We start from the raw sequence: 10245 nt of genomic DNA on the forward strand, positions 1-10245 counted from the left end.
TTTTATAATTAACTTTTATAATCTTCATGAATGAATTTTATTTTGAGTATTTACATTCCTTCAGAATTCCACTAAGGTCAGGATCAGGCTTATTTCAGAAGAGAGTATACTTACTATTTTGAATCAAGAGAGCATTCGGATTACTTGAATAACTCATACATCCCACTAATTTTTGATCGCATGAGACAAAGCTTTTTCCATTTCTACATATTTTAATTAGAAGTTGCGATGGATTCATTCATTTTTTTTTTTTCAGTGGTATGCATTCTTTTTCATCTTACTCACACACACACACACACACACACAGGTTTGTTTTTGTGAAAAGTGGGGACTTCCCATAGGCGTAATGGTTTTTATACTGTACAAACCGTATATTCTATTGTCCTACACCAACCCTACCCCTAAACCTACCCCTTACAGGAAACTTTCTGCTATTTCAGATTTTCAATACACTCCATTCTGTGTGATTTATAAGCGTTTTGAAAAGTGGGGACATGGGGTAATGTCCTGAAAAGTCAACTTCTACTTGTAATACCTATGTCATACCCTTGTCATTATACAAATTTATGTCCTCATTTGTCACAAAAATGTGCACACACACACACACACACACACACACACACACACACACACACACACACACACACACATGTCTAGTCGGCTATCCTTGTGGGGACTCTCCATAGGCGTAATGGATTTTTTACTGTACAGACCGTATATTCTATTGCTCTACACCAACCCTACCCCTAAACCTACCCCTCACAGGAAATTTGTTGCATTTTTACTTTCTCAAAAAAACATTCTGTATGATTTATAAGCTTTTGTACCCATGGGAACCTCAATTTAGGTCCACACCGTGACACGAGTCCCCATGAGTCTGTTTGTATTAAGGTTTAAGTCCCCACCAGGATATATAAACCTGTACACACACACACACACACACACACACACACACACACACAAACAAAGAAAAACAAGTAGATAGAATAGAAAAAATAGAAAGCTAGTGTAAGTTTTTTTTAAATAAAAAAGAAGATAAATATAAAAGTAGAATTAAAATAGAATAGAAAGTGCTAGAGTTAGAGGGTCAAATAAAGGTGGAACAGATGTGCTTTTAGTCGTTTCTTGAAGATGGCTAAGGACTCAGCTGCTTGGATTGATTTGGGCAGGTCATTCCACCAGGAGGGAACAGTTAATGAAAAAGTCAGTGAAAGTGATTTTGTGCCTCTTTGGGATGGCACAATAATACGCCGTTCACTTGCAGAACGCAAGCTTCTAGAGGGCACATATCTCTGAAATAATGAATTTAGGTAAAGGGGAGCAGAGTCAGCGGTGGTTTTATAGGCAAACATTAATGCTTTGAATTTTATGCGAGCAACTACTGGTAGCCAGTGCAAATTGATGAACAGAGGTGTGACGTGCGTTCTTTTCAGCTCATTAAAGATTAAAGATTATTTTTCTCCATTTATACTATAACCACCTGCAACCAAGTAGCAAATAACTGTTCATGGTTTTGATCCACCTAAAGACTTGACTAAATACTTTTATTTTTTTATTTTTTTATTTTAATTACACTGCATTTGCTACATTTTAAACAGCTAATCAGTTAAAAAAACAACTTGCAGTGTTTTTGATTCTTAGGCAGTCTCATTTTCCTATAGTTAAACATTTACCTTTAATGAAAATTCAACTCAACTGATTATTGATATTTATTTAAAGGTAAACCATGTTGTGTGTTATTTATTTGTTTGACTTTCTTAACCTCTTGGCCTACTTGTTCAACCTTAAGCCCAATAAAAGCACATCCATCTCTCAAGCATGTTCTGAGGCAGAGCTTGGTTTATATTTTATTACACCTCTCCGCCACTAGATGGTGCTCTAAGTATGTGTGATGTCTCTAACCGCCACCAAGAGTCCATTCCCAACAAAATACATTATATTTCATATTCCTTGAGCGCACTGAAGAGCTTAGATAATAAAATAAAAAAGTTTAAAGTATTTAATGTTTCAGCCTAAGACCAAAATTGTTTTACTATATTCCATTGGCTTTTTTCGTGAGGGTTGTAGGCTACAGGAAAACAAACTACATGAATTATTTGAATTCTGACTTAAACAGCAAACACCAAAAACATTAAAATTATACAGTACTTCAGACAAAATTGAAAATTCAGTCATTATTTACTCACCCTCATGCCTGTCCAAACCTGTATTTACTTTATTCTGAACACAAAAAAAGATATTTTGAAAAATATTGCAACCAAACAATTTTGGTGACCACTGCCTTCCAGTGTATAGGGAAACATAGCCTATCTTCCTTTATGTTCCACAGAGGAAAGAAAGTCCACATAGTTTGGGAACAGCATGAGGGGTGAGTAAATTATTTTGGGTGGACTATCCCTTTGATCTGATTCTACCAGACAAAGTGTTTTGACTGCAGTTTTGATTTTCACAAATGCCTTTTTATGGTATGCCACAACTGTGGCTGACTTTTCAAGAACTGTTATGTTCAAATGGTTTGCTCCACTTCTATCTCCATAGCTGTGCAATTCGATGTCACTGCAACCTCTTCATGAATCAAAAATGAGATTCTGTGGTGTGCAGTAGCTTCTGGAGGGGGGAGGGGGGATTGGCTTATGCTTTTCTCTCCTCATTCCCATCCACATGATGCGGATTCCCAGAGCGATCTGGCACTGGATGAGAAACCTCACATAGGTCTCCCACCACCCCCGTGGCCCCCTGGCAGTCCTGCTCAGATATCTGGGATGAAGATGTCCTCAGCATCCACCCACTCTGTAGTCTGATGGTGGGAGGTGATTTAACAGTGCTTTGTAGCCATAGGAGAGTCTGGCTCATTTCCTCTTCCAGTTTTCTTCTCTTGCTTTTTGGATCACCCAAAAGTTGCATTTGGAGTTTTATGACTCTCAGCAAGTGCTTGCGCCATTTGCACTTTACAAACACACACACACACACACACACACACACACACACACATATATATTCTCTTCTCTTGTCTGGCCTTGTTACAATGGTGTTTAGACTGCTTTTCAGAGGTGTTTCAGTAACATAAATCGCACAAGGCTGACTAGACACTGGCTGAAAGGAACTGTCTGCTCTCCTGACATGTTCGATTGAAACTCTGTGGCAATACAGCGCATAGACACACTGAAAGGAAAATGTCAAAACTATCAGAGAACACAATAATTTGAGCTGTTTAAAGGCATTTAAAATCTTAGGTTTGATTGCAGACTGATCCAAATTGTCACAGGCTTGGTAAACATTGACAGTGTTCCCACCAAGACCACCTGAGAGAAGCTTAGATCGCAGAAGCTGAAAATCATCAGGCAAAGGCATCTTTCTAAGTGGGCTAGGTGAGCCAGTGTTTTGTAATGTGGAGAATGAGCAGCCTTGGCAGTGAGTGTGACAGGAGCTTCTGCCCCATTTAAAAGTTCACAACTGATTGATGGCATGAGATGGCTTGAAATGTTCTCTCCCACGATGAAGCGTTTATTTGTAAAAATAAATAAATAAAATGAGAGAAAAAAGCGTGAAAAACATCTAAGCATCACGTATCTCCGCTTGAGCCACTAAGGAAGAGAGGGAATGCAGGGTAAATCAGGTTAAGATATTTGAAGCGCAGATAAGAGAGACTTGAAGATTGAAATCTCTGCAGTGTGTGTCTGTGCATGTTTAAAAGACAATCCAGACAGACAGAAAATGCTCTAATCGAATACGCTGTTCATCATGTAAACAAAACTGAAACATAAAATGTATGTGCTGCATTTGGACAGGCTGACATTTTTGACACACACACACATATATATATATATATATATATATGTGCCCCTGGACCACAAAACCAGTCATAAGGGTAATTTTTTTTTTAATTGAGATGTATACATCATCTGAAAGCTGGATAAATAAGCTTTCCATTGATGTATGGTTTGTTAGGATAGGACAATATTTGGCCGACAATATTTGGCCGAGCTACAACTGACAATCTGGAATCTGAGGGTGCAAAAAAAATCTAAATATTGAGAAAATCGCCTTTAAAGTTGTCCAAATGAAGTTCTTAACAATGCATATTACTAATCAAAAATTACGTTTTGATATATGTACAGCAGGAAATTTACAAAATATCTTCATGGAACATAATCTTTACTTAATATCCTAATGATTTTTTATATATATATACAGTATATACACAGTATATATATTCAATTAGAAAACAGTTACTTTCAATTGTACTAATGTTTCACAATATCACTGTTTTTTAGAGGTTTTTATCAAATAAATGCAACCTTGGTGAGCATTAGAGACTTCAATCAATCAATCAATCAATCAATCAATCAATGTACCGACACCAAAAGTTTGATATAACTTCTCTTAGGTCATTTGACAATATCAAAACACAGAGGGACAGAGAAAATCATAGCTTAAGGAATTATAGTTTATTACTTGGTTCAAACAATAACTAAGCAATAAGTTAAGAAAAAGAGTTAAGAAAAAGACAGTGGCATATATGTCACTTCTGGTATACGAGAGCCACTCTAAACGAAGAGTTTAGATAGTCTTAGCTTCACATGCTGGGTTCACAGGTGACAGGTGTCTCTATCTGCCCCTAAAGTAGAAGATAGAGGAAAAAGCAAATCTGAACTTTACAGAGCTTTACTCTCAACCCCAACAAACCCCCTCCTGTGTCCTCCATATACACCCTTCCTTCCCTTGAAACAACGATCTACCTCATGTTGAGAGTCTCTGGCTGATAAGCCTTCCATTTTGCCTTTCAACTTCTGAACCACTTATTTTTACCACAGTTTCTGAAGAAGGTTTCTCACTCACGTTTAAACTGTCCTTAACTTCAACTTCCATGTGTCCTCTTGTTTGCTGTATCACTTCCCCTTGCATTCTTGCTCCATCGTTCATGCATACACAATCCTGATTAAAAAAAGAGAAAACACTCAACAAATACACAAATGTGCATGAATCCATGCAGCAGGAGTTAGTGCTGTGATTATAAACTCAAGAGCTTTCATGCGCTTGACTTGATAGCTGGCATAACTCAAATGGGCCATTTTACTTCCATTATGAAAACTCATTATGACTGGTTTGTATAATGGGACTAAGTGTAGCATTTGGCGGATTTCAAGTGCTCGTTCTGATTGCTTTAATGTGACGAGGGCCATCTGAACATGCATAGTGGTGAGAGGTGAGATACAGATGTTAAAATTTGTTGTACAACATGACGATCCAGTCGTTTCTGTAATAATTCATTTGTCACTATTGCTCATCTTACACCTCAAGGATTTGAGATTTTTTGATCTTGTCTATGCTCAGTATATGCAATAATTTGTTTAAAAAAAGTAAAAAAGCATGAAGTGCATGAAGTCTGTGCATGAAGACTGTGTCTTTTTCCACCGTATCATTCATTTATTCAGTACTGGACAATGTTCCACTACTGGGCTTTACATGGATATAGAGAGAAAAAACAATAAGACTGTGGTGCATTAAAGAAAACACACACCCAAAACAAAGCTCTTTTATGAACAGACAATGCAACAGGGGTAAAACCACAAAATAAGCAAAATACATTGTGTAGCAGACAGTGCCTTTATCTACAATTTATAGTCTATCATATTACCAGTAGATGGCACTGTTGGTCCATGTGGAGCTTTGTGTTGAAGTTTCTAAACTCTTGTGAACCATTTTCGGGGCTGCAGACACTATGTGCACAATTGGGCATTTATACCAGTATGTTCTAAGGCAGAAACACAATACACAGAGACTCAACGAACAAAATGCCAGAGGTCCTCTAGATTAATAGTTTTGTAAATCTCAAATACAGAATGAACTTTTTTACCTCAAGCCATTTATTATGAAGAGAAAAGAGATAAAGAACGACTCAAAACCCCATAAATTGTTGGCCATGTGCAATGAAATGCGGAGCTATCTCTTGGTCTAAACCCTTAAGTTCTTTCCACTTTAAAAATGTCATGTGAAACTGAAAACAAACCAAAAGACCCATCCACCAATTTGTCTGCCATCCCAGATTTCTTGGAAAAATATGCTTGTGGACACATTTCTGTTAAATTATATTCTGTTGCTTCTCACAAGTTTTGCGACTTTCAAAGTGAAAATTTCCAATGAGTGTCGCTAAAAGCTCATTTCAGTTTCATTCGAAAAAGACAAATATGAATCTGGCAACATTTTATTACACTGGTTGTTGAACATATCACAACAATTTAGAAATGAAATGTCCTATGAATAACAAAATAACATACCACCTACTCTAAAACCTACCCTAAACCTAACCTATACTGTTAACAACAGCAAACATGAGATAAAAACGCAATTTCTGAAGTAACCACGCCCTTTCAGTATGCATCTACAAGTCTTCAAGCTCTTTTAGCAACTTGTGTAGTGCTGTACAAGGTGAGCTACTGAGCAAGTTTACATGTCAGAAAAGCCATATGTATGGAGCTGGTTATACAAACATCAACATGTATTAGGTTAGAAATTATGCACTATGGTTACCATATTAACACCATATTAAAATCGTTATTAATTGATAATCTGCCCCTATAATCATAATATGTGTGGATAAGAATCAAATTTGTTGGCTTTTGACTGCCTCTAGTGATCATTTGAGCTGGAGACAGCAGTGAATTTCATGCATACCGTAGGTACGTTTTCTGGATTTTTGCAAAAATGTTGGTAGAGGCATGTTTTTCCAATGAGCCGATGTTGCTCTTTGCCTAGCTTGAAGCAATATACAAAATATGATGCAAAACTCTGGCCAAATGCATGCGCTCCTGTTAGCTTCCGGTGGCCAAATGAATGTGCAGTGGTGGCTTTGGATGCAAGATATAACCATCACTTGGATGTCTGGTGGAGACCAGGTTTGCATACTTGAAAGAATGGAGTGTGAAATAAGATGAGATATAAGAAATGTCTACCTAAAATGACTTGTGCAGCACATTGTGTTGCTTCCCCTTTGAACATTTCGTATGCACCAAGTACAAGACCATTAGTTATCTGCTGATTTCACTTCAAGGTATAAAGTTGCTGGAATTCACTATAAACTCACTTTAATTCACTTTAAACGCAGTGCACTTGCATACAAAAAAATAGGCCCCTATTTTCAAGAACATAGCTAATTAAAAATTGCTTTCAGAAAGACTATGCAGACAAAAGCAGCAGCAACAGGATACAAAGTTAAGCTTTAACAGTGTTGTGTGAGCGTTGACAGACGATTGTTCATCACTCACAGGTTAACATTGTGGCATCGGCCTTTTCTCTGAATGCAATGGGAGTTTTTCAAAGGCTGAATCACAAGACTTAACATTAACCTTGTCAGATGACAACTCATGAAGATCATGGCTTGGCTGCCCTCGCAGGTGTTGAACAACATTTGCAATATATGACTATACAGTGCCTTGCGAAAGTATTCATACCCCTTCATTTTTTTTACATTTTGTTATGTTGCTGCCTTATGATAAACTTCTTTAAATTACTTTTTTTCCCACATCAATCTACACTCCATACACCATACTAACAAAGCAAAAACAGAATTGTCACAACTTCGTAAATTTATTAAAAATAAAAAAACTGAAATAAGTACATTGCATAAGTATTCATAAGTATAACTAAATATTTAGCTGACGCACCTTAACAGCCTCAAGTCTTTTTTTGTTTGATGCGACAAGCTTTGCTCATCAGCATTTTGCAATTATCTGCCATTCTTCTCCTCACCTCTCAAGCTCTGTCAGGTTGGATGGGGGCAGATGCACATTTTCAGGTTTCTCCAGAAATATTTGATTCGGTTCAATCCCAGGCTCTGGCTGGGCCACTCAAGGACATTCACAGAGTTGTCTATAAGCCACTCTTGCTGTTTGGTTAGGGTCATTGTCCTGTTGGAAGGTGAACCTTCTGCCCAGTCTGAGGTTCTGAATGCTCTGGACTGGGTTTTCATTAAGGCTATCTCTATATTTTGCTGCACTGAGCATTTGTTCTACTCTAACAAGTTCCTTTGTCCCCACAGCATGAGGCTGCTACCAGCACACTTTACTTATGGGATGGTACTCTGCAGGTGATGAGCGGAGCTGTTTCCCTTTCAGTCGGTCACTCCCGACGTCACGTCGGATGACCGACGAATTGGGATCTCGCTTAGAGAGACCAATCTGCTTCGAATGTAAACTAAACGAGCCAATGCACATTGGCATGCGATTATTGCATCCAGCTGCTGCTGATCACAATGTGAGTATAAGTAGGCAGCAGATGCAGCGCATATTCAGCTTTTCGCTTCGGAGCCAAGAGGTTCTATCGTTCTGCTCCTAACCTTCTACGTAGAGAAGTAAAAACTACAGTAAAGCACGCTCTTCGTGGGCTCTCGTGCTCGTGCTTCAGCGGCGGTGGTGTTCCCGTGTCGAGTGGTTTGCACACAGCAGGCTGCACTACCCCTGTGTGTGTTGCAGAGGGCCATCTCCCCTGTGCGCTTCAGCACACTAAAAGAGAGAATTTCCATCTAAAAGAGCTTCACGGGTAGAACGTCTTTTTAATGACGCATCTTTTTAAAGATGTCGTACCATCTGTGTGTTTCTGGGACTGGTCTTACGGTCATGGTGAGAAATTCCCCTCCGGGGATGCCCCAGCCCGCCGGCACTTCGAAACCAGCGGAGCTCTCAAAAGCAGGCTCCCCCCGACGATCGGATGTCAGTTGCAGCATCGGAGTGTGAGCCAGACTTTTCTGGGGATGAAGATCCTTCAGCGTTGCCGCCCTCTGGGCGGTCAGCGGTGCTGGAGACGGACCCGGAAATGATGGCTATGCTTTCCCGGGCCGCCGAGAGTGTCGGGCTCGAGTGGAAACTTCCACCGCGTCCCAAACCCTCAAGGTTGGACGATTGGTTTTTGTCGGGGTGGCACGCGCTGGTTTTCAGGGCCCCACACCAGTGCCTTTCTTCCCGGAGGTGCATGATGAGATCGCTGGGTCATGGACGGCACCTTTCACTGCCATAAATTGGCCCAGTGGCTCATCCTCCCTCACCACCCTTGATGGGGGTCCAGCGCGGGGGTATGTGGGAGTTCCCCAGGTACAAGACCCGGAATTTCTCAAAGAACTCCGCACTGTGACGGACCTCGCGCTACGAGCGACGAAGGTTAAGGTCTCTGGGTCGTGCGATGTCCACTATGGTGGTCCAGGAGCGCCATCTCTGGCTGTGTCTGGCCGACATGCACGAGACGGACAAGACAAGATTCTTGAACGCCCCCGTGTCCCAGACCGGCCTTTTCAGCGACACAGTGGAGAACTTCGCCCAGCAGTTCTCCGCTGCCCAAAAGCAGACTGAGGCCATCAGGTACATCCTGCCCTGGCATGCAGCTGCCGCCTCCACCCGGCCGCCGGTGGCAGCACCTCAGCCCACTCGTCGCCGAGGGCAGCACCCGGCCGCCGCCCCTGCTCCCGCGCAGCGTCCGCAGCAGCCTCCAGCAAAACTGCACAGAGGAGCCGGCCGCAGGGCAGCCGCCCATCCAGGCCCCCACCAGACCTGGTGGTAAGCGAAGGAGCAAGAGGCCCTGAGACGGGCGACCCAGAGATGGAGGGAGTTGCTCTTCGGGAGATGGTGAACGCACCACTCCCTCCCCCGGAGGAGGGCCGGGCGAAGAATCTTTTGTTTCCTTTGTTCCCCAAATACTCGACAAAAGAGCAAATTCTTCTATCTCTGGGTTCCCGGAGGGGACGGGGGGTTGTGGACGATCCAGAGCCGTATCACACTCACCCTCCTCTCTCTCCAGTGAGCAGCAGTGGGTGGATCGGGAGGACGAACCAACGGACTACCCACGCACCCTCTACTCGAACGCAGGTCAGTGTTACACACACCAAGACCCCGCCTCGGACTGGCTACGAGATGCCCGGGCCGGGTCCCTGCGTTCTTCCGCGCTGCTCCACTGCGGGTACGCCTGTAGTTCCGTTGATGTCACTTGCACGGTGTCTGGGAGCCTGGCTAGAGCTACCCAGCCCATCTCGATGGCTCCTTCGAACGTCAGGTTTGGCTATGCGATTCAGTTCGCCCGGCGCCCTCCCAGGTTCAGGGGCGTCCACTTCACTTCAGTGAAAGCAGCAGATGCCCCTGTCTTGCGTGCAGAGATCGCAGTCTTACTGGCGAAGGACGCGATAGAGCCGGTTCCTCCAGCCGATTTGAGGACGGGGTTTTATAGCCCTTACTTCATTGTACCCAAGAAAGGTGGTGGGTT

Source organism: Sinocyclocheilus grahami, unplaced genomic scaffold (genome assembly GCF_001515645.1).
Source record: "Sinocyclocheilus grahami isolate Dianchi unplaced genomic scaffold, SAMN03320097.WGS_v1.1 scaffold167.1, whole genome shotgun sequence".
Lineage (NCBI taxonomy): Eukaryota > Metazoa > Chordata > Actinopteri > Cypriniformes > Cyprinidae > Sinocyclocheilus > Sinocyclocheilus grahami.